At 45.8% G+C, this 19,966-nt stretch overlaps 11 non-coding genes and 1 pseudogene across 11 annotated transcripts; all 12 read left to right on the top strand.

The window, feature by feature from the left end:
- Positions 1-2,660: 2,660 nt before the first annotated feature.
- LOC141200865 (U2 spliceosomal RNA) lies at positions 2,661-2,850 on the top strand. Its single transcript, XR_012272566.1, has one exon. It is a non-coding gene; the product is annotated as a U2 spliceosomal RNA (small nuclear RNA).
- A 1,115-nt stretch (positions 2,851-3,965) lies between these two features.
- On the top strand, positions 3,966-4,156 carry LOC141199209 (U2 spliceosomal RNA). The gene has a single exon (XR_012270967.1). It is a non-coding gene; the product is annotated as a U2 spliceosomal RNA (small nuclear RNA).
- A 1,115-nt stretch (positions 4,157-5,271) lies between these two features.
- Positions 5,272-5,462, top strand: LOC141199210 (U2 spliceosomal RNA). The gene has a single exon (XR_012270968.1). It is a non-coding gene; the product is annotated as a U2 spliceosomal RNA (small nuclear RNA).
- A 1,115-nt stretch (positions 5,463-6,577) lies between these two features.
- Positions 6,578-6,768, top strand: LOC141199212 (U2 spliceosomal RNA). The gene has a single exon (XR_012270970.1). It is a non-coding gene; the product is annotated as a U2 spliceosomal RNA (small nuclear RNA).
- Positions 6,769-7,883: 1,115 nt separating this feature from the next.
- Positions 7,884-8,074, top strand: LOC141199213 (U2 spliceosomal RNA). The gene has a single exon (XR_012270971.1). It is a non-coding gene; the product is annotated as a U2 spliceosomal RNA (small nuclear RNA).
- A 1,115-nt stretch (positions 8,075-9,189) lies between these two features.
- LOC141199214 (U2 spliceosomal RNA) lies at positions 9,190-9,380 on the top strand. Its single transcript, XR_012270972.1, has one exon. It is a non-coding gene; the product is annotated as a U2 spliceosomal RNA (small nuclear RNA).
- A 1,115-nt stretch (positions 9,381-10,495) lies between these two features.
- On the top strand, positions 10,496-10,686 carry LOC141199215 (U2 spliceosomal RNA). The gene has a single exon (XR_012270973.1). It is a non-coding gene; the product is annotated as a U2 spliceosomal RNA (small nuclear RNA).
- A 1,115-nt stretch (positions 10,687-11,801) lies between these two features.
- LOC141199216 (U2 spliceosomal RNA) lies at positions 11,802-11,992 on the top strand. The gene has a single exon (XR_012270974.1). It is a non-coding gene; the product is annotated as a U2 spliceosomal RNA (small nuclear RNA).
- Positions 11,993-13,107: 1,115 nt separating this feature from the next.
- On the top strand, positions 13,108-13,298 carry LOC141199217 (U2 spliceosomal RNA). Its single transcript, XR_012270975.1, has one exon. It is a non-coding gene; the product is annotated as a U2 spliceosomal RNA (small nuclear RNA).
- Positions 13,299-14,413: 1,115 nt separating this feature from the next.
- On the top strand, positions 14,414-14,604 carry LOC141199218 (U2 spliceosomal RNA). Its single transcript, XR_012270976.1, has one exon. It is a non-coding gene; the product is annotated as a U2 spliceosomal RNA (small nuclear RNA).
- Positions 14,605-15,716: 1,112 nt separating this feature from the next.
- On the top strand, positions 15,717-15,907 carry LOC141199219 (U2 spliceosomal RNA). The gene has a single exon (XR_012270977.1). It is a non-coding gene; the product is annotated as a U2 spliceosomal RNA (small nuclear RNA).
- A 1,115-nt stretch (positions 15,908-17,022) lies between these two features.
- Positions 17,023-17,100, top strand: LOC141200978 (U2 spliceosomal RNA; annotated as a pseudogene).
- Positions 17,101-19,966: the final 2,866 nt, after the last annotated feature.

A 19,966-nucleotide genomic window follows, 5' to 3' on the forward strand; every position in this document is an offset into this window, starting at 1 on the left:
GAGGACCCTCTGATTCGACAAGACTTTGGTAAAGCCTATCAAGCCTGGCGGCGACAAAAACCTTCTGATGCCCCTATGGTAACCTGGTGGGAAAATTTGAAAAAAAAAGTCAGAATGTTTTTTATAAAAGCAGGGAGACGTAAAGCTAGAGAGAAAAAAAGATGTTTTAGTGATCTTAACACCAAACTACAAACACTTTTTAAATTCAAAGAGCTAGGGGTGGAGGTGGGAGATGATATTGCTAGCCTAAAAACTGAAATTCAGAACTGCATAGACACAAAGGGGAAAGAGATTATTTTTAACTCTAGAGTGCAGCACTTGGAGGAGGGGGAGAAGTGCTCTCGCTTCTTCTTCAAAAAAGTCATGGATAAAAGAGAAGTGATCACAAATCTAGAGGGTGAAACATCTATGCAGGGAATGTTGAATGCTACTTTTAACTTTTATAAGCATCTTTTTAGTAAAAAGTGTATAGATGAGTCCTTTTTATCTGATGCTCTTAATGATCTCGATTTTAAGTTAAATTTTACAGACCAGGAGTTTTTAGAACGCGATATTGTTTTAGAGGAATTATTTTATGTTTTTAAAAGTTTCTCTAAGGGTAAAGCACCTGGGTGTGACGGACTACCTGTAGAATTTTACCTTACTTTTTGGGACATTTTAAAAGAGGACCTTTTTATGCTTTTTAAAGAAGTTTTTATTTCTGAACAGTTGCCATTTTCGTGGAGGAGAGGAGTGGTGTCTTTGATATATAAAAAAGGTGATCGCAGTGCTCTAGCGAATTGGAGACCCATAACTCTCCTAAACGTTGATTACAAGGTACTTGCTAAGGTGGTTGCAAACCGGCTCAGGAATGTCATTGCCAAACTAATCCAGCCTGAGCAGGTTTGTAGTGTACAAGGCAGAAGTATTTCAGAGGTTTTAAACGTATTAAGGGATGTAATTTGGTATTCCAGAGACCGGGGTCAAAATGTAGCTCTTTTAGCCCTAGATTTTGAAAAAGCTTTCGATAGAGTCTCTCATAGATTTCTTTTTAGAGTTTTAAAAAGAATGGGTATCCCTAATATGCTTTTAAATTGTATTAAGATTTTATATAAAAATTGTTTTAGTCAAATTTCTCTTAATGGCTTTTTAACAGATGGAGTTCCCCTTGAGTCCGGAGTGAAGCAGGGATGCCCCTTGTCGCCCATCCTGTTCATCTGCGCCATGGAGCCCCTGCTGAGCGCAATAAGAAAAGACAAAGTGATTAGAGGGGTTCCTGTTCCTGGCGGAGGTGGCAGTGATGTGAGAGTCTTTGGCTACATGGATGACGTGACGGTTGTGTGCGTGGACCCTGCTTCCCTCCGGAGGACGGTGTTGCGCATTGATTTTTTTTCCCAGGCATCCGGTTTTAAACTTAATTTAAATAAATCTGAATGTCTGACTTTGGGATCCTGGGACACCGCCCAACTCCCGCAGCTCACTATAAAACGAGACAATGTAAAAATTCTTGGAGTTGTTTTTAACGAGGAGAATGTGGGAACTCAAAGCTGGGAGAATGTCATAGAAAAAATGTCAAAGAAAATATCATTTTGGGGTTTGAGGTCCCTAACAATGGAGGGGAAAATTTTAATTATAAAATCAGTGTTGTTACCCCTCATACTGTATATAGCTATGGTGTACCCCCCCTCTGATGTTTTAATTAAAAAAATGACTAGGATGATCTTTATGTTTTTATGGAACTCCAAAATGGAAAAATTAAGGCGAGAAATAATGAGGAAGAATAAAATGAACGGCGGAAGGGATGTCCCCGACTTACATATTTATTTGTATTTAAATTATTTCTGCTTTTGTTTCAAACATTTTAATGGTAATAGTGCGCTAAGTTATTTTTTAAAATATACTTGTGGGATGATTTTTAAAAGATGGTTTAAGTTGTCGTTGAATTCCCCTGTTTTACTATGCCCCCCCAAACACCAAGCAATCTTAGAAAAGACTGTTCGATTTTATAGCCTTGGTGATTTTAATATGGACATTTTTAAAGACCGCAAGAAGCTTTTATCTTTTCTGAGGAGGAATGAAGATGTGACCCCCATAGTAAATTTCTCAGAAGAGAGATCGAAGCAAGTTTGGAAGAATGTCTTCGGGAAATTCTTAGCAAATGGACATAAGGACATCGCATGGATGGTGGTCCACCAGTGCCTCCCCACCAGAGAGTTTCAACACAGGAGAGGCCTGGTGGCCAGAGCAAAATGCCCCAGAGACTCATGTGTTTATGACGAAACCACCTTGCACCTTATGTGGAATTGCCCATTTGCACAGGAACTTTGGCACAAAGTTGGGATTCTTTTAAAATGGACTTGCGGTTTAAGAGATTTTAACCATGAATATGTTTTATATGGCCTTTTTAATTGTCCGACCCCTCAACAGTATTGTATATGTTGGTGTATGATTAACTGTTTTAAAGACGCCCTTTGGAAGGCACGCAATATTTTACTTTTTAAACGTGATGCTATTTCTGTGAAGGATTGTCTTAAAATTGCTTTTAGTCAGATGTATATTTATTACTTGAGGGATGTCAAATGTATTGGGAGGAGGGATGCTAATCGTATATGGGGTTTTTATGGGTGGAATTCTGTGTTTTATTAATGTATTGTTTGTGTTGCTGTTTTTGATTGTAAACCATCTTTTACGCACTTAATAAATTATGTTGAAACCTGATCTGTTCTTATCAGTTTAATATCTGATACGTCCCCTATCTGGGGACCATATATTAAATGGATTTTTAGAACAGGGAGATGGAAAAAGAGCTTGCTCTGTCCACTCCACGCATTGACCTGGTATTGCAGTATCTCCAGGACCGGTGCACCCCTTCTTTAATGCAGTTTCTAAAATCAGAAAGAATTGAATTCAATGTTTTTTGTTCATTTTGCTTGTTTGTCGGATTTTGGGATGGACTCTTTGGCTTTGCTTTTCTTCTCCTCATTGGATTTTTCATGTTCAAAGTTGCAGAAGCCAGATTACAAGCTCATTTTGGTTCAACTTCAGCAACTGTGCATTGCATTGCCATGTAATGTGATGCAATGCTATCTTTCTAGCTCTCCCTTTTTACTTCCTTTTGGATAAACAGACATATTAGGCAAGCATTTTGGAGCTTTCACCTAAATAACTACAGGTGGTGAGATAAGCTGCACAATATAATTGACCTTTCAGTATATTGTTGCACACACACCATCTATTTAGCAAATGCCCTTGTTATCAACAGCAGCCTTTTAAACTCACCTGAGCTAACAGGTATGTGCGCTGGTTACTCTGCTGCGCTTAAAATTTCTTTTTTGGTTTGCTACAATGCCTTTTCTGAAACGTTGTCTCCCTCTGCTGGAACACTGACTTCTTTCATTTAATGCCTGCAGACTATAAAAGAGAACCCAACCCAAAAAGTTTGGTTGATTAGTCTGTGGCATTCTGTTAAACTGTTGCTTATGGCGGTCTCTGTGAGCTTCTCAGCGACATTCAGCCAGCCAGGTATCCTGCCTGCAGTAGATGGAATGTGGCAATGGAACGCTGGCTGCGCGTGTCATAATAGGCTCTGAGCCTTTATATACCTGTGCACATCAGCAGCCACCTTCAGTCTGCTGCTGGACAGCCAGCAGCAGCAGCAGCAGGAGAGGTATGTAATCAGGAGCCCTCCTGCTAAGGGTAGACAGCTGCTCGTTCCACCCCACCCCCCGCCTTAATTGGTTCTCCTCCCTTCCAACGGTGTTGAGGCGGGTGGGAACAGCAGGGGGTGAAGGTGCTGTGTTTAAAGAGGTGGAGTTATGCAGATCTAAAACGCGTGGATTGCAGCAGCAGCAAGCCGAAAAGTGCAGGCATGTAAGGGATCTAGAGGTTGACAACATGTCTTCTTAACGGGAGTCCAGGAGCTCATCTCCACAAATGGACTTTTCAGGATCCTTGGGTGGCTCCGTAGTTTGAAACCAATTCTGGTTATCGCTTCTCGGCCTTTTGGCTAAGATCAAGTGTAGTATCTGTTCTTATCAGTTTAATATCTGATACGTCCCCTATCTGGGGACCATATATTAAATGGATTTTTAGAACAGGGAGATGGAAAAAGAGCTTGCTCTGTCCACTCCACGCATTGACCTGGTATTGCAGTATCTCCAGGACCGGTGCACCCCTTCTTTAATGCAGTTTCTAAAATCAGAAAGAATTGAATTCAATGTTTTTTGTTCATTTTGCTTGTTTGTCGGATTTTGGGATGGACTCTTTGGCTTTGCTTTTCTTCTCCTCATTGGATTTTTCATGTTCAAAGTTGCAGAAGCCAGATTACAAGCTCATTTTGGTTCAACTTCAGCAACTGTGCATTGCATTGCCATGTAATGTGATGCAATGCTATCTTTCTAGCTCTCCCTTTTTACTTCCTTTTGGATAAACAGACATATTAGGCAAGCATTTTGGAGCTTTCACCTAAATAACTACAGGTGGTGAGATAAGCTGCACAATATAATTGACCTTTCAGTATATTGTTGCACACACACCATCTATTTAGCAAATGCCCTTGTTATCAACAGCAGCCTTTTAAACTCACCTGAGCTAACAGGTATGTGCGCTGGTTACTCTGCTGCGCTTAAAATTTCTTTTTTGGTTTGCTACAATGCCTTTTCTGAAACGTTGTCTCCCTCTGCTGGAACACTGACTTCTTTCATTTAATGCCTGCAGACTATAAAAGAGAACCCAACCCAAAAAGTTTGGTTGATTAGTCTGTGGCATTCTGTTAAACTGTTGCTTATGGCGGTCTCTGTGAGCTTCTCAGCGACATTCAGCCAGCCAGGTATCCTGCCTGCAGTAGATGGAATGTGGCAATGGAACGCTGGCTGCGCGTGTCATAATAGGCTCTGAGCCTTTATATACCTGTGCACAGCAGCAGCCACCTTCAGTCTGCTGCTGGACAGCCAGCAGCAGCAGCAGCAGGAGAGGTATGTAATCAGGAGCCCTCCTGCTAAGGGTAGACAGCTGCTCGTTCCACCCCACCCCCCGCCTTAATTGGTTCTCCTCCCTTCCAACGGTGTTGAGGCGGGTGGGAACAGCAGGGGGTGAAGGTGCTGTGTTTAAAGAGGTGGAGTTATGCAGATCTAAAACGCGTGGATTGCAGCAGCAGCAAGCCGAAAAGTGCAGGCATGTAAGGGATCTAGAGGTTGACAACATGTCTTCTTAACGGGAGTCCAGGAGCTCATCTCCACAAATGGACTTTTCAGGATCCTTGGGTGGCTCCGTAGTTTGAAACCAATTCTGGTTATCGCTTCTCGGCCTTTTGGCTAAGATCAAGTGTAGTATCTGTTCTTATCAGTTTAATATCTGATACGTCCCCTATCTGGGGACCATATATTAAATGGATTTTTAGAACAGGGAGATGGAAAAAGAGCTTGCTCTGTCCACTCCACGCATTGACCTGGTATTGCAGTATCTCCAGGACCGGTGCACCCCTTCTTTAATGCAGTTTCTAAAATCAGAAAGAATTGAATTCAATGTTTTTTGTTCATTTTGCTTGTTTGTCGGATTTTGGGATGGACTCTTTGGCTTTGCTTTTCTTCTCCTCATTGGATTTTTCATGTTCAAAGTTGCAGAAGCCAGATTACAAGCTCATTTTGGTTCAACTTCAGCAACTGTGCATTGCATTGCCATGTAATGTGATGCAATGCTATCTTTCTAGCTCTCCCTTTTTACTTCCTTTTGGATAAACAGACATATTAGGCAAGCATTTTGGAGCTTTCACCTAAATAACTACAGGTGGTGAGATAAGCTGCACAATATAATTGACCTTTCAGTATATTGTTGCACACACACCATCTATTTAGCAAATGCCCTTGTTATCAACAGCAGCCTTTTAAACTCACCTGAGCTAACAGGTATGTGCGCTGGTTACTCTGCTGCGCTTAAAATTTCTTTTTTGGTTTGCTACAATGCCTTTTCTGAAACGTTGTCTCCCTCTGCTGGAACACTGACTTCTTTCATTTAATGCCTGCAGACTATAAAAGAGAACCCAACCCAAAAAGTTTGGTTGATTAGTCTGTGGCATTCTGTTAAACTGTTGCTTATGGCGGTCTCTGTGAGCTTCTCAGCGACATTCAGCCAGCCAGGTATCCTGCCTGCAGTAGATGGAATGTGGCAATGGAACGCTGGCTGCGCGTGTCATAATAGGCTCTGAGCCTTTATATACCTGTGCACATCAGCAGCCACCTTCAGTCTGCTGCTGGACAGCCAGCAGCAGCAGCAGCAGGAGAGGTATGTAATCAGGAGCCCTCCTGCTAAGGGTAGACAGCTGCTCGTTCCACCCCACCCCCCGCCTTAATTGGTTCTCCTCCCTTCCAACGGTGTTGAGGCGGGTGGGAACAGCAGGGGGTGAAGGTGCTGTGTTTAAAGAGGTGGAGTTATGCAGATCTAAAACGCGTGGATTGCAGCAGCAGCAAGCCGAAAAGTGCAGGCATGTAAGGGATCTAGAGGTTGACAACATGTCTTCTTAACGGGAGTCCAGGAGCTCATCTCCACAAATGGACTTTTCAGGATCCTTGGGTGGCTCCGTAGTTTGAAACCAATTCTGGTTATCGCTTCTCGGCCTTTTGGCTAAGATCAAGTGTAGTATCTGTTCTTATCAGTTTAATATCTGATACGTCCCCTATCTGGGGACCATATATTAAATGGATTTTTAGAACAGGGAGATGGAAAAAGAGCTTGCTCTGTCCACTCCACGCATTGACCTGGTATTGCAGTATCTCCAGGACCGGTGCACCCCTTCTTTAATGCAGTTTCTAAAATCAGAAAGAATTGAATTCAATGTTTTTTGTTCATTTTGCTTGTTTGTCGGATTTTGGGATGGACTCTTTGGCTTTGCTTTTCTTCTCCTCATTGGATTTTTCATGTTCAAAGTTGCAGAAGCCAGATTACAAGCTCATTTTGGTTCAACTTCAGCAACTGTGCATTGCATTGCCATGTAATGTGATGCAATGCTATCTTTCTAGCTCTCCCTTTTTACTTCCTTTTGGATAAACAGACATATTAGGCAAGCATTTTGGAGCTTTCACCTAAATAACTACAGGTGGTGAGATAAGCTGCACAATATAATTGACCTTTCAGTATATTGTTGCACACACACCATCTATTTAGCAAATGCACTTGTTATCAACAGCAGCCTTTTAAACTCACCTGAGCTAATAGGTATGTGCGCTGGTTACTCTGCTGCGCTTAAAATTTCTTTTTTGGTTTGCTACAATGCCTTTTCTGAAACGTTGTCTCCCTCTGCTGGAACACTGACTTCTTTCATTTAATGCCTGCAGACTATAAAAGAGAACCCAACCCAAAAAGTTTGGTTGATTAGTCTGTGGCATTCTGTTAAACTGTTGCTTATGGCGGTCTCTGTGAGCTTCTCAGCGACATTCAGCCAGCCAGGTATCCTGCCTGCAGTAGATGGAATGTGGCAATGGAACGCTGGCTGCGCGTGTCATAATAGGCTCTGAGCCTTTATATACCTGTGCACAGCAGCAGCCACCTTCAGTCTGCTGCTGGACAGCCAGCAGCAGCAGCAGCAGGAGAGGTATGTAATCAGGAGCCCTCCTGCTAAGGGTAGACAGCTGCTCGTTCCACCCCACCCCCCGCCTTAATTGGTTCTCCTCCCTTCCAACGGTGTTGAGGCGGGTGGGAACAGCAGGGGGTGAAGGTGCTGTGTTTAAAGAGGTGGAGTTATGCAGATCTAAAACGCGTGGATTGCAGCAGCAGCAAGCCGAAAAGTGCAGGCATGTAAGGGATCTAGAGGTTGACAACATGTCTTCTTAACGGGAGTCCAGGAGCTCATCTCCACAAATGGACTTTTCAGGATCCTTGGGTGGCTCCGTAGTTTGAAACCAATTCTGGTTATCGCTTCTCGGCCTTTTGGCTAAGATCAAGTGTAGTATCTGTTCTTATCAGTTTAATATCTGATACGTCCCCTATCTGGGGACCATATATTAAATGGATTTTTAGAACAGGGAGATGGAAAAAGAGCTTGCTCTGTCCACTCCACGCATTGACCTGGTATTGCAGTATCTCCAGGACCGGTGCACCCCTTCTTTAATGCAGTTTCTAAAATCAGAAAGAATTGAATTCAATGTTTTTTGTTCATTTTGCTTGTTTGTCGGATTTTGGGATGGACTCTTTGGCTTTGCTTTTCTTCTCCTCATTGGATTTTTCATGTTCAAAGTTGCAGAAGCCAGATTACAAGCTCATTTTGGTTCAACTTCAGCAACTGTGCATTGCATTGCCATGTAATGTGATGCAATGCTATCTTTCTAGCTCTCCCTTTTTACTTCCTTTTGGATAAACAGACATATTAGGCAAGCATTTTGGAGCTTTCACCTAAATAACTACAGGTGGTGAGATAAGCTGCACAATATAATTGACCTTTCAGTATATTGTTGCACACACACCATCTATTTAGCAAATGCCCTTGTTATCAACAGCAGCCTTTTAAACTCACCTGAGCTAACAGGTATGTGCGCTGGTTACTCTGCTGCGCTTAAAATTTCTTTTTTGGTTTGCTACAATGCCTTTTCTGAAACGTTGTCTCCCTCTGCTGGAACACTGACTTCTTTCATTTAATGCCTGCAGACTATAAAAGAGAACCCAACCCAAAAAGTTTGGTTGATTAGTCTGTGGCATTCTGTTAAACTGTTGCTTATGGCGGTCTCTGTGAGCTTCTCAGCGACATTCAGCCAGCCAGGTATCCTGCCTGCAGTAGATGGAATGTGGCAATGGAACGCTGGCTGCGCGTGTCATAATAGGCTCTGAGCCTTTATATACCTGTGCACAGCAGCAGCCACCTTCAGTCTGCTGCTGGACAGCCAGCAGCAGCAGCAGCAGGAGAGGTATGTAATCAGGAGCCCTCCTGCTAAGGGTAGACAGCTGCTCGTTCCACCCCACCCCCCGCCTTAATTGGTTCTCCTCCCTTCCAACGGTGTTGAGGCGGGTGGGAACAGCAGGGGGTGAAGGTGCTGTGTTTAAAGAGGTGGAGTTATGCAGATCTAAAACGCGTGGATTGCAGCAGCAGCAAGCCGAAAAGTGCAGGCATGTAAGGGATCTAGAGGTTGACAACATGTCTTCTTAATGGGAGTCCAGGAGCTCATCTCCACAAATGGACTTTTCAGGATCCTTGGGTGGCTCCGTAGTTTGAAACCAATTCTGGTTATCGCTTCTCGGCCTTTTGGCTAAGATCAAGTGTAGTATCTGTTCTTATCAGTTTAATATCTGATACGTCCCCTATCTGGGGACCATATATTAAATGGATTTTTAGAACAGGGAGATGGAAAAAGAGCTTGCTCTGTCCACTCCACGCATTGACCTGGTATTGCAGTATCTCCAGGACCGGTGCACCCCTTCTTTAATGCAGTTTCTAAAATCAGAAAGAATTGAATTCAATGTTTTTTGTTCATTTTGCTTGTTTGTCGGATTTTGGGATGGACTCTTTGGCTTTGCTTTTCTTCTCCTCATTGGATTTTTCATGTTCAAAGTTGCAGAAGCCAGATTACAAGCTCATTTTGGTTCAACTTCAGCAACTGTGCATTGCATTGCCATGTAATGTGATGCAATGCTATCTTTCTAGCTCTCCCTTTTTACTTCCTTTTGGATAAACAGACATATTAGGCAAGCATTTTGGAGCTTTCACCTAAATAACTACAGGTGGTGAGATAAGCTGCACAATATAATTGACCTTTCAGTATATTGTTGCACACACACCATCTATTTAGCAAATGCCCTTGTTATCAACAGCAGCCTTTTAAACTCACCTGAGCTAACAGGTATGTGCGCTGGTTACTCTGCTGCGCTTAAAATTTCTTTTTTGGTTTGCTACAATGCCTTTTCTGAAACGTTGTCTCCCTCTGCTGGAACACTGACTTCTTTCATTTAATGCCTGCAGACTATAAAAGAGAACCCAACCCAAAAAGTTTGGTTGATTAGTCTGTGGCATTCTGTTAAACTGTTGCTTATGGCGGTCTCTGTGAGCTTCTCAGCGACATTCAGCCAGCCAGGTATCCTGCCTGCAGTAGATGGAATGTGGCAATGGAACGCTGGCTGCGCGTGTCATAATAGGCTCTGAGCCTTTATATACCTGTGCACATCAGCAGCCACCTTCAGTCTGCTGCTGGACAGCCAGCAGCAGCAGCAGCAGGAGAGGTATGTAATCAGGAGCCCTCCTGCTAAGGGTAGACAGCTGCTCGTTCCACCCCACCCCCCGCCTTAATTGGTTCTCCTCCCTTCCAACGGTGTTGAGGCGGGTGGGAACAGCAGGGGGTGAAGGTGCTGTGTTTAAAGAGGTGGAGTTATGCAGATCTAAAACGCGTGGATTGCAGCAGCAGCAAGCCGAAAAGTGCAGGCATGTAAGGGATCTAGAGGTTGACAACATGTCTTCTTAACGGGAGTCCAGGAGCTCATCTCCACAAATGGACTTTTCAGGATCCTTGGGTGGCTCCGTAGTTTGAAACCAATTCTGGTTATCGCTTCTCGGCCTTTTGGCTAAGATCAAGTGTAGTATCTGTTCTTATCAGTTTAATATCTGATACGTCCCCTATCTGGGGACCATATATTAAATGGATTTTTAGAACAGGGAGATGGAAAAAGAGCTTGCTCTGTCCACTCCACGCATTGACCTGGTATTGCAGTATCTCCAGGACCGGTGCACCCCTTCTTTAATGCAGTTTCTAAAATCAGAAAGAATTGAATTCAATGTTTTTTGTTCATTTTGCTTGTTTGTCGGATTTTGGGATGGACTCTTTGGCTTTGCTTTTCTTCTCCTCATTGGATTTTTCATGTTCAAAGTTGCAGAAGCCAGATTACAAGCTCATTTTGGTTCAACTTCAGCAACTGTGCATTGCATTGCCATGTAATGTGATGCAATGCTATCTTTCTAGCTCTCCCTTTTTACTTCCTTTTGGATAAACAGACATATTAGGCAAGCATTTTGGAGCTTTCACCTAAATAACTACAGGTGGTGAGATAAGCTGCACAATATAATTGACCTTTCAGTATATTGTTGCACACACACCATCTATTTAGCAAATGCCCTTGTTATCAACAGCAGCCTTTTAAACTCACCTGAGCTAACAGGTATGTGCGCTGGTTACTCTGCTGCGCTTAAAATTTCTTTTTTGGTTTGCTACAATGCCTTTTCTGAAACGTTGTCTCCCTCTGCTGGAACACTGACTTCTTTCATTTAATGCCTGCAGACTATAAAAGAGAACCCAACCCAAAAAGTTTGGTTGATTAGTCTGTGGCATTCTGTTAAACTGTTGCTTATGGCGGTCTCTGTGAGCTTCTCAGCGACATTCAGCCAGCCAGGTATCCTGCCTGCAGTAGATGGAATGTGGCAATGGAACGCTGGCTGCGCGTGTCATAATAGGCTCTGAGCCTTTATATACCTGTGCACATCAGCAGCCACCTTCAGTCTGCTGCTGGACAGCCAGCAGCAGCAGCAGCAGGAGAGGTATGTAATCAGGAGCCCTCCTGCTAAGGGTAGACAGCTGCTCGTTCCACCCCACCCCCCGCCTTAATTGGTTCTCCTCCCTTCCAACGGTGTTGAGGCGGGTGGGAACAGCAGGGGGTGAAGGTGCTGTGTTTAAAGAGGTGGAGTTATGCAGATCTAAAACGCGTGGATTGCAGCAGCAGCAAGCCGAAAAGTGCAGGCATGTAAGGGATCTAGAGGTTGACAACATGTCTTCTTAACGGGAGTCCAGGAGCTCATCTCCACAAATGGACTTTTCAGGATCCTTGGGTGGCTCCGTAGTTTGAAACCAATTCTGGTTATCGCTTCTCGGCCTTTTGGCTAAGATCAAGTGTAGTATCTGTTCTTATCAGTTTAATATCTGATACGTCCCCTATCTGGGGACCATATATTAAATGGATTTTTAGAACAGGGAGATGGAAAAAGAGCTTGCTCTGTCCACTCCACGCATTGACCTGGTATTGCAGTATCTCCAGGACCGGTGCACCCCTTCTTTAATGCAGTTTCTAAAATCAGAAAGAATTGAATTCAATGTTTTTTGTTCATTTTGCTTGTTTGTCGGATTTTGGGATGGACTCTTTGGCTTTGCTTTTCTTCTCCTCATTGGATTTTTCATGTTCAAAGTTGCAGAAGCCAGATTACAAGCTCATTTTGGTTCAACTTCAGCAACTGTGCATTGCATTGCCATGTAATGTGATGCAATGCTATCTTTCTAGCTCTCCCTTTTTACTTCCTTTTGGATAAACAGACATATTAGGCAAGCATTTTGGAGCTTTCACCTAAATAACTACAGGTGGTGAGATAAGCTGCACAATATAATTGACCTTTCAGTATATTGTTGCACACACACCATCTATTTAGCAAATGCCCTTGTTATCAACAGCAGCCTTTTAAACTCACCTGAGCTAACAGGTATGTGCGCTGGTTACTCTGCTGCGCTTAAAATTTCTTTTTTGGTTTGCTACAATGCCTTTTCTGAAACGTTGTCTCCCTCTGCTGGAACACTGACTTCTTTCATTTAATGCCTGCAGACTATAAAAGAGAACCCAACCCAAAAAGTTTGGTTGATTAGTCTGTGGCATTCTGTTAAACTGTTGCTTATGGCGGTCTCTGTGAGCTTCTCAGCGACATTCAGCCAGCCAGGTATCCTGCCTGCAGTAGATGGAATGTGGCAATGGAACGCTGGCTGCGCGTGTCATAATAGGCTCTGAGCCTTTATATACCTGTGCACAGCAGCAGCCACCTTCAGTCTGCTGCTGGACAGCCAGCAGCAGCAGCAGCAGGAGAGGTATGTAATCAGGAGCCCTCCTGCTAAGGGTAGACAGCTGCTCGTTCCACCCCACCCCCCGCCTTAATTGGTTCTCCTCCCTTCCAACGGTGTTGAGGCGGGTGGGAACAGCAGGGGGTGAAGGTGCTGTGTTTAAAGAGGTGGAGTTATGCAGATCTAAAACGCGTGGATTGCAGCAGCAGCAAGCCGAAAAGTGCAGGCATGTAAGGGATCTAGAGGTTGACAACATGTCTTCTTAACGGGAGTCCAGGAGCTCATCTCCACAAATGGACTTTTCAGGATCCTTGGGTGGCTCCGTAGTTTGAAACCAATTCTGGTTATCGCTTCTCGGCCTTTTGGCTAAGATCAAGTGTAGTATCTGTTCTTATCAGTTTAATATCTGATACGTCCCCTATCTGGGGACCATATATTAAATGGATTTTTAGAACAGGGAGATGGAAAAAGAGCTTGCTCTGTCCACTCCACGCATTGACCTGGTATTGCAGTATCTCCAGGACCGGTGCACCCCTTCTTTAATGCAGTTTCTAAAATCAGAAAGAATTGAATTCAATGTTTTTTGTTCATTTTGCTTGTTTGTCGGATTTTGGGATGGACTCTTTGGCTTTGCTTTTCTTCTCCTCATTGGATTTTTCATGTTCAAAGTTGCAGAAGCCAGATTACAAGCTCATTTTGGTTCAACTTCAGCAACTGTGCATTGCATTGCCATGTAATGTGATGCAATGCTATCTTTCTAGCTCTCCCTTTTTACTTCCTTTTGGATAAACAGACATATTAGGCAAGCATTTTGGAGCTTTCACCTAAATAACTACAGGTGGTGAGATAAGCTGCACAATATAATTGACCTTTCAGTATATTGTTGCACACACACCATCTATTTAGCAAATGCCCTTGTTATCAACAGCAGCCTTTTAAACTTACCTGAGCTAACAGGTATGTGCGCTGGTTACTCTGCTGCGCTTAAAATTTCTTTTTTGGTTTGCTACAATGCCTTTTCTGAAACGTTGTCTCCCTCTGCTGGAACACTGACTTCTTTCATTTAATGCCTGCAGACTATAAAAGAGAACCCAACCCAAAAAGTTTGGTTGATTAGTCTGTGGCATTCTGTTAAACTGTTGCTTATGGCGGTCTCTGTGAGCTTCTCAGCGACATTCAGCCAGCCAGGTATCCTGCCTGCAGTAGATGGAATGTGGCAATGGAACGCTGGCTGCGCGTGTCATAATAGGCTCTGAGCCTTTATATACCTGTGCACAGCAGCAGCCACCTTCAGTCTGCTGCTGGACAGCCAGCAGCAGCAGCAGCAGGAGAGGTATGTAATCAGGAGCCCTCCTGCTAAGGGTAGACAGCTGCTCGTTCCACCCCACCCCCCGCCTTAATTGGTTCTCCTCCCTTCCAACGGTGTTGAGGCGGGTGGGAACAGCAGGGGGTGAAGGTGCTGTGTTTAAAGAGGTGGAGTTATGCAGATCTAAAACGCGTGGATTGCAGCAGCAGCAAGCCGAAAAGTGCAGGCATGTAAGGGATCTAGAGGTTGACAACATGTCTTCTTAACGGGAGTCCAGGAGCTCATCTCCACAAATGGACTTTTCAGGATCCTTGGGTGGCTCCGTAGTTTGAAACCAATTCTGGTTATCGCTTCTCGGCCTTTTGGCTAAGATCAAGTGTAGTATCTGTTCTTATCAGTTTAATATCTGATACGTCCCCTATCTGGGGACCATATATTAAATGGATTTTTAGAACAGGGAGATGGAAAAAGAGCTTGCTCTGTCCACTCCACGCATTGACCTGGTATTGCAGTATCTCCAGGACCGGTGCACCCCTTCTTTAATGCAGTTTCTAAAATCAGAAAGAATTGAATTCAATGTTTTTTGTTCATTTTGCTTGTTTGTCGGATTTTGGGATGGACTCTTTGGCTTTGCTTTTCTTCTCCTCATTGGATTTTTCATGTTCAAAGTTGCAGAAGCCAGATTACAAGCTCATTTTGGTTCAACTTCAGCAACTGTGCATTGCATTGCCATGTAATGTGATGCAATGCTATCTTTCTAGCTCTCCCTTTTTACTTCCTTTTGGATAAACAGACATATTAGGCAAGCATTTTGGAGCTTTCACCTAAATAACTACAGGTGGTGAGATAAGCTGCACAATATAATTGACCTTTCAGTATATTGTTGCACACACATCATCTATTTAGCAAATGCCCTTGTTATCAACAGCAGCCTTTTAAACTCACCTGAGCTAACAGGTATGTGCGCTGGTTACTCTGCTGCGCTTAAAATTTCTTTTTTGGTTTGCTACAATGCCTTTTCTGAAACGTTGTCTCCCTCTGCTGGAACACTGACTTCTTTCATTTAATGCCTGCAGACTATAAAAGAGAACCCAACCCAAAAAGTTTGGTTGATTAGTCTGTGGCATTCTGTTAAACTGTTGCTTATGGCGATCTCTGTGAGCTTCTCAGCGACATTCAGCCAGCCAGGTATCCTGCCTGCAGTAGATGGAATGTGGCAATGGAACGCTGGCTGCGCGTGTCATAATAGGCTCTGAGCCTTTATATACCTGTGCACAGCAGCAGCCACCTTCAGTCTGCTGCTGGACAGCCAGCAGCAGCAGCAGGAGAGGTATGTAATCAGGAGCCCTCCTGCTAAGGGTAGACAGCTGCTCGTTCCACCCCACCCCCCGCCTTAATTGGTTCTCCTCCCTTCCAACGGTGTTGAGGCGGGTGGGAACAGCAGGGGGTGAAGGTGCTGTGTTTAAAGAGGTGGAGTTATGCAGATCTAAAACGCGTGGATTGCAGCAGCAGCAAGCCGAAAAGTGCAGGCATGTAAGGGATCTAGAGGTTGACAACATGTCTTCTTAACGGGAGTCCAGGAGCTCATCTCCACAAATGGACTTTTCAGGATCCTTGGGTGGCTCCGTAGTTTGAAACCAATTCTGGTTATCGCTTCTCGGCCTTTTGGCTAAGATCAAGTGTAGTATCTGTTCTTATCAGTTTAATATCTGATACGTCCCCTATCTGGGGACCATATATTAAATGGATTTTTAGAACAGGGAGATGGAAAAAGAGCTTGCTCTGTCCACTCCACGCATTGACCTGGTATTGCAGTATCTCCAGGACCGGTGCACCCCTTCTTTAATGCAGTTTCTAAAATCAGAAAGAATTGAATTCAATGTTTTTTGTTCATTTTGCTTGTTTGTCGGATTTTGGGATGGACTCTTTGGCTTTGCTTTTCTTCTCCTCATTGGATTTTTCATGTTCAAAGTTGCAGAAGCCAGATTACAAGCTCATTTTGGTTCAACTTCAGCAACTGTGCATTGCATTGCCATGTAATGTGATGCAATGCTATCTTTCTAGCTCTCCCTTTTTACTTCCTTTTGGATAAACAGACATATTAGGCAAGCATTTTGGAGCTTTCACCTAAATAACTACAGGTGGTGAGATAAGCTGCACAATATAATTGACCTTTCAGTATATTGTTGCACACACACCATCTATTTAGCAAATGCCCTTGTTATCAACAGCAGCCTTTTAAACTCACCTGAGCTAACAGGTATGTGCGCTGGTTACTCTGCTGCGCTTAAAATTTCTTTTTTGGTTTGCTACAATGCCTTTTCTGAAACGTTGTCTCCCTCTGCTGGAACACTGACTTCTTTCATTTAATGCCTGCAGACTATAAAAGAGAACCCAACCCAAAAAGTTTGGTTGATTAGTCTGTGGCATTCTGTTAAACTGTTGCTTATGGCGGTCTCTGTGAGCTTCTCAGCGACATTCAGCCAGCCAGGTATCCTGCCTGCAGTAGATGGAATGTGGCAATGGAACGCTGGCTGCGCGTGTCATAATAGGCTCTGAGCCTTTATATACCTGTGCACAGCAGCAGCCACCTTCAGTCTGCTGCTGGACAGCCAGCAGCAGCAGCAGCAGGAGAGGTATGTAATCAGGAGCCCTCCTGCTAAGGGTAGACAGCTGCTCGTTCCACCCCACCCCCCGCCTTAATTGGTTCTCCTCCCTTCCAACGGTTTTGAGGCGGGTGGGAACAGCAGGGGGTGAAGGTGCTGTGTTTAAAGAGGTGGAGTTATGCAGATCTAAAACGCGTGGATTGCAGCAGCAGCAAGCCGAAAAGTGCAGGCATGTAAGGGATCTAGAGGTTGACAACATGTCTTCTTAACGGGAGTCCAGGAGCTCATCTCCACAAATGGACTTTTCAGGATCCTTGGGTGGCTCCGTAGTTTGAAACCAATTCTGGTTATCGCTTCTCGGCCTTTTGGCTAAGATCAAGTGTAGTATCTGTTCTTTTAAGAACACAAGAGCTACGATCTACACTTGACGAGAGCGATCGAACTCGGAAGGAGAAGAGCTTCGGAGCCCAGCTGACATCAGAGAACGAAGGCGGATATCGGTGGGAGGAAGAAGCTCTAAAGAATCCAGAAGAAGACGAAGACTCGGAGAAGAATCGGGCTGTCCTGTGGAATCTTCGAGGAAGAAAATCATCGAGACAAAGACCTTTCGGGGAATTTGTCCAGAACACGACGGGAGAAGAATCTGCATAGCTCCACCCATTCCGGGAAGAGTTCCAGATCCAGCTCCAAGAAGTAACTGCAGGAGGAAAGCCATGGCAAGCGCTGCGAGGAAGGCCGAAAAGAAGAGCCTGGAGCTGGGGACAGCCAGGAGGGCCCAGCCAGGAGCCGATTCTGACCCCAAGGACTCTGCCTCCACGACTGGCCAGCAGAAGGGACCCCAGAAGCCCCGCCACGAAGCTCCAGCCCTGGAGCCATGGATGCGGCAGACGGTGGCCCTGAAGCTGAAGGAAGTGGATGGGAGGGTGCCGGACATGTCCTCGGACGTGTTCTGCCAGAAGATGCTGCTGGATCGAGGCTTCTCCAGGTCGGACACCCTCAGCATCCAGACCTTCTTGACGGGGATCTTCTTCGTCACCTTCGCCACTGTGAACACCTGCAGGAGGTTCTGGGAAATGGTAAGCGCAAAAGGACCGGATAATTCTTTCTCTGCCTTTACAGGTAGCTGCCCTATCCAGAGGGATGAAAGGAGGATCACGGTCTCCATGCGCAACCCGCACACCCCAGGCCAAGACATCTGTACCTTCCTGAGACGCTTCTGTTTGGTTGTGAAGGAACCCTCTCACATCCTGAATGGACTCGGCTTCTGGACAGGTAAGTGGTCGGTGACCGTTAGACTTCACAGGGACCTGGCGTACTCAGACGGACTTCGGCACCTGCCCCCGACATTCTCCCTGGGCAACTCCTACGGCCTCATCTATTACCCGGACATGCCGCGGAACTGCAGGAGATGCGGCAAGAACGGCCACGAGATGAAGGACTGCAAGGAGGATGCCTGCAGGATTTGTCGAGTGACGGGACACAGCTCGAAGGACTGCCCGAAGAAGACGTCCTGCAACCTGTGTGGGCTGGCGGCTCATCTGTACAAGGATTGCCCCAGGCGTGAGAGATCCTGGGCATCGGTGGTTGCGACGACCCCAGCTACGGAGGACAAGGCCCCGACGACCAGGCCTGTGAAGGTCAAGGACGCGACGACCAAGGCCCCAGCGGCCAAGGCCGAGACGACCAAGGCCAAAGCGGTCAAGGAGTCGGTGGCCAAAGCCCCAGCGACGGTCCCAGCAGCTCCGAAGCAGAAGAAAAAGTCAAAGGAGGGTAAGAGTTCTGTCACCCCTCTCTCGATCCCTCCCCCTGCCACCCCCGTCCAATCCCCCCCCACCCCGGCCACCCCTGCTGAGGATTCCACTTCCTCTTCCTCCTTCCCCTACTCCTCAGCAGGTGTCCTTTCCCCTGCCCCGGCAGCCACTCTCCCTCCCCAGACCATGGTAGCGGTGGAATTAACCTTTCCTCCACCCGCCGCTATCTATTCCGAGGAGGATTTTCCCCTTCTTGTCTCCCCAGTTCCAACCCGGGGAAAGAGGAAGGTGGAGGACAGCCCTGCTACTGAATCCTCCAAAAAGAAGATTCTGGATTTCGTAGGCGAAAAGGAGGATACCCTCCCTGAGCCAGAAGAGATGGAGCACATGGTTGAGACCCTGGTGGCCGAGCCAGAAGAGGAGGAACTGGTGGTCGCCGAGATTGAGGCCGCGCTGCTTGACCAGATGGAGGAAGAGGGCCTGCTGGTGATCCCGTTACCAGCAGTCAACACCGACGAGGGACCACCCGACCGGAGTGGTAACTAAGGTGTATTGCCTGCGCTAACTTTTTCTTTTTTCCCTACATGATGGCTAATATTAACTTATTTTCCATTAATGTCAGGAGCATCAAGGACAAGTTCAGACGTCAGACTATTTATGCCTTCCTTACTTCCCAGTTGTGTGATGTTTATATGTTGCAGGAATGTTCCCTTCCCTCCTCTAGGTCCTTCAAACATCTGGCCAGGGAGTGGTCCCACGGTCCATCCTACTGGTCCGGTGGGGGTGACTGCAAGTCTGCGGGGGTCGCAATTCTGATCAGGGGGGGCGCATTCACGCTTGAGTCCGTCCAGGAGCTCATCTGCGGCAGGGCTCTTGTTGTAGATGGCAACTGGGCGGGAGAACCTGTCAGGTTCATCAACGTGTATGCGTCCCCACTGAAGAATGAGCGTTTGGAGCTTTTCCAGACCCTGCGGCTTCAGCTTGCCACCACCAGGACCTTAGTGATGGCCGGGGATTTCAACTGCCCCATCGAGGAGGACGGTCGTAGTTCTGGCACATCTGCCAAGTTGGACATCACGTCCAAGCTGCTCATCGAGATGGTAACCGAGGCCTCTCTTCAGGACGTGGTGGGCTCCATGGGGAGAGGCTCCACGAACTATTCGTGGAGCCGACCCGATGGCTCACTCCGCTCCAGGATTGACTTTGTGTTCACCTCTCGGGCAGTCAGGCAGAGTAGGCACTCGATGGTCTCCTGCTTCTTCTCTGACCACAGAGCCATTCACTTACAAGGTGTCCTCGGCGACGGTTTTCCGTCCGGCCCCGGCTCCTGGAAGCTGAATTGTGCTCTGCTGGCTCAGGATGAAGTCGTGGAGGAGCTGAGAGCAGCCTACGCAATGTGGCAGTCCTACAAGGGTAGCTTCCAAACAGTCTCTGATTGGTGGGAATATGTTAAACTTGAGTTTCGCTGTTTCTTTCAGGCCAAGGGTCGACAACAGGAGTGTGAGAAGAGGAGGGACTTCAGAGGGCTGCAGCGCGAGCTGC

Source organism: Phyllobates terribilis, unplaced genomic scaffold, assembly GCF_046119375.1.
Source record: "Phyllobates terribilis strain yellow unplaced genomic scaffold, ASM4611937v1 Scaffold_108__1_contigs__length_5656254, whole genome shotgun sequence".
Classification (NCBI taxonomy): Eukaryota; Metazoa; Chordata; class Amphibia; order Anura; family Dendrobatidae; genus Phyllobates; species Phyllobates terribilis.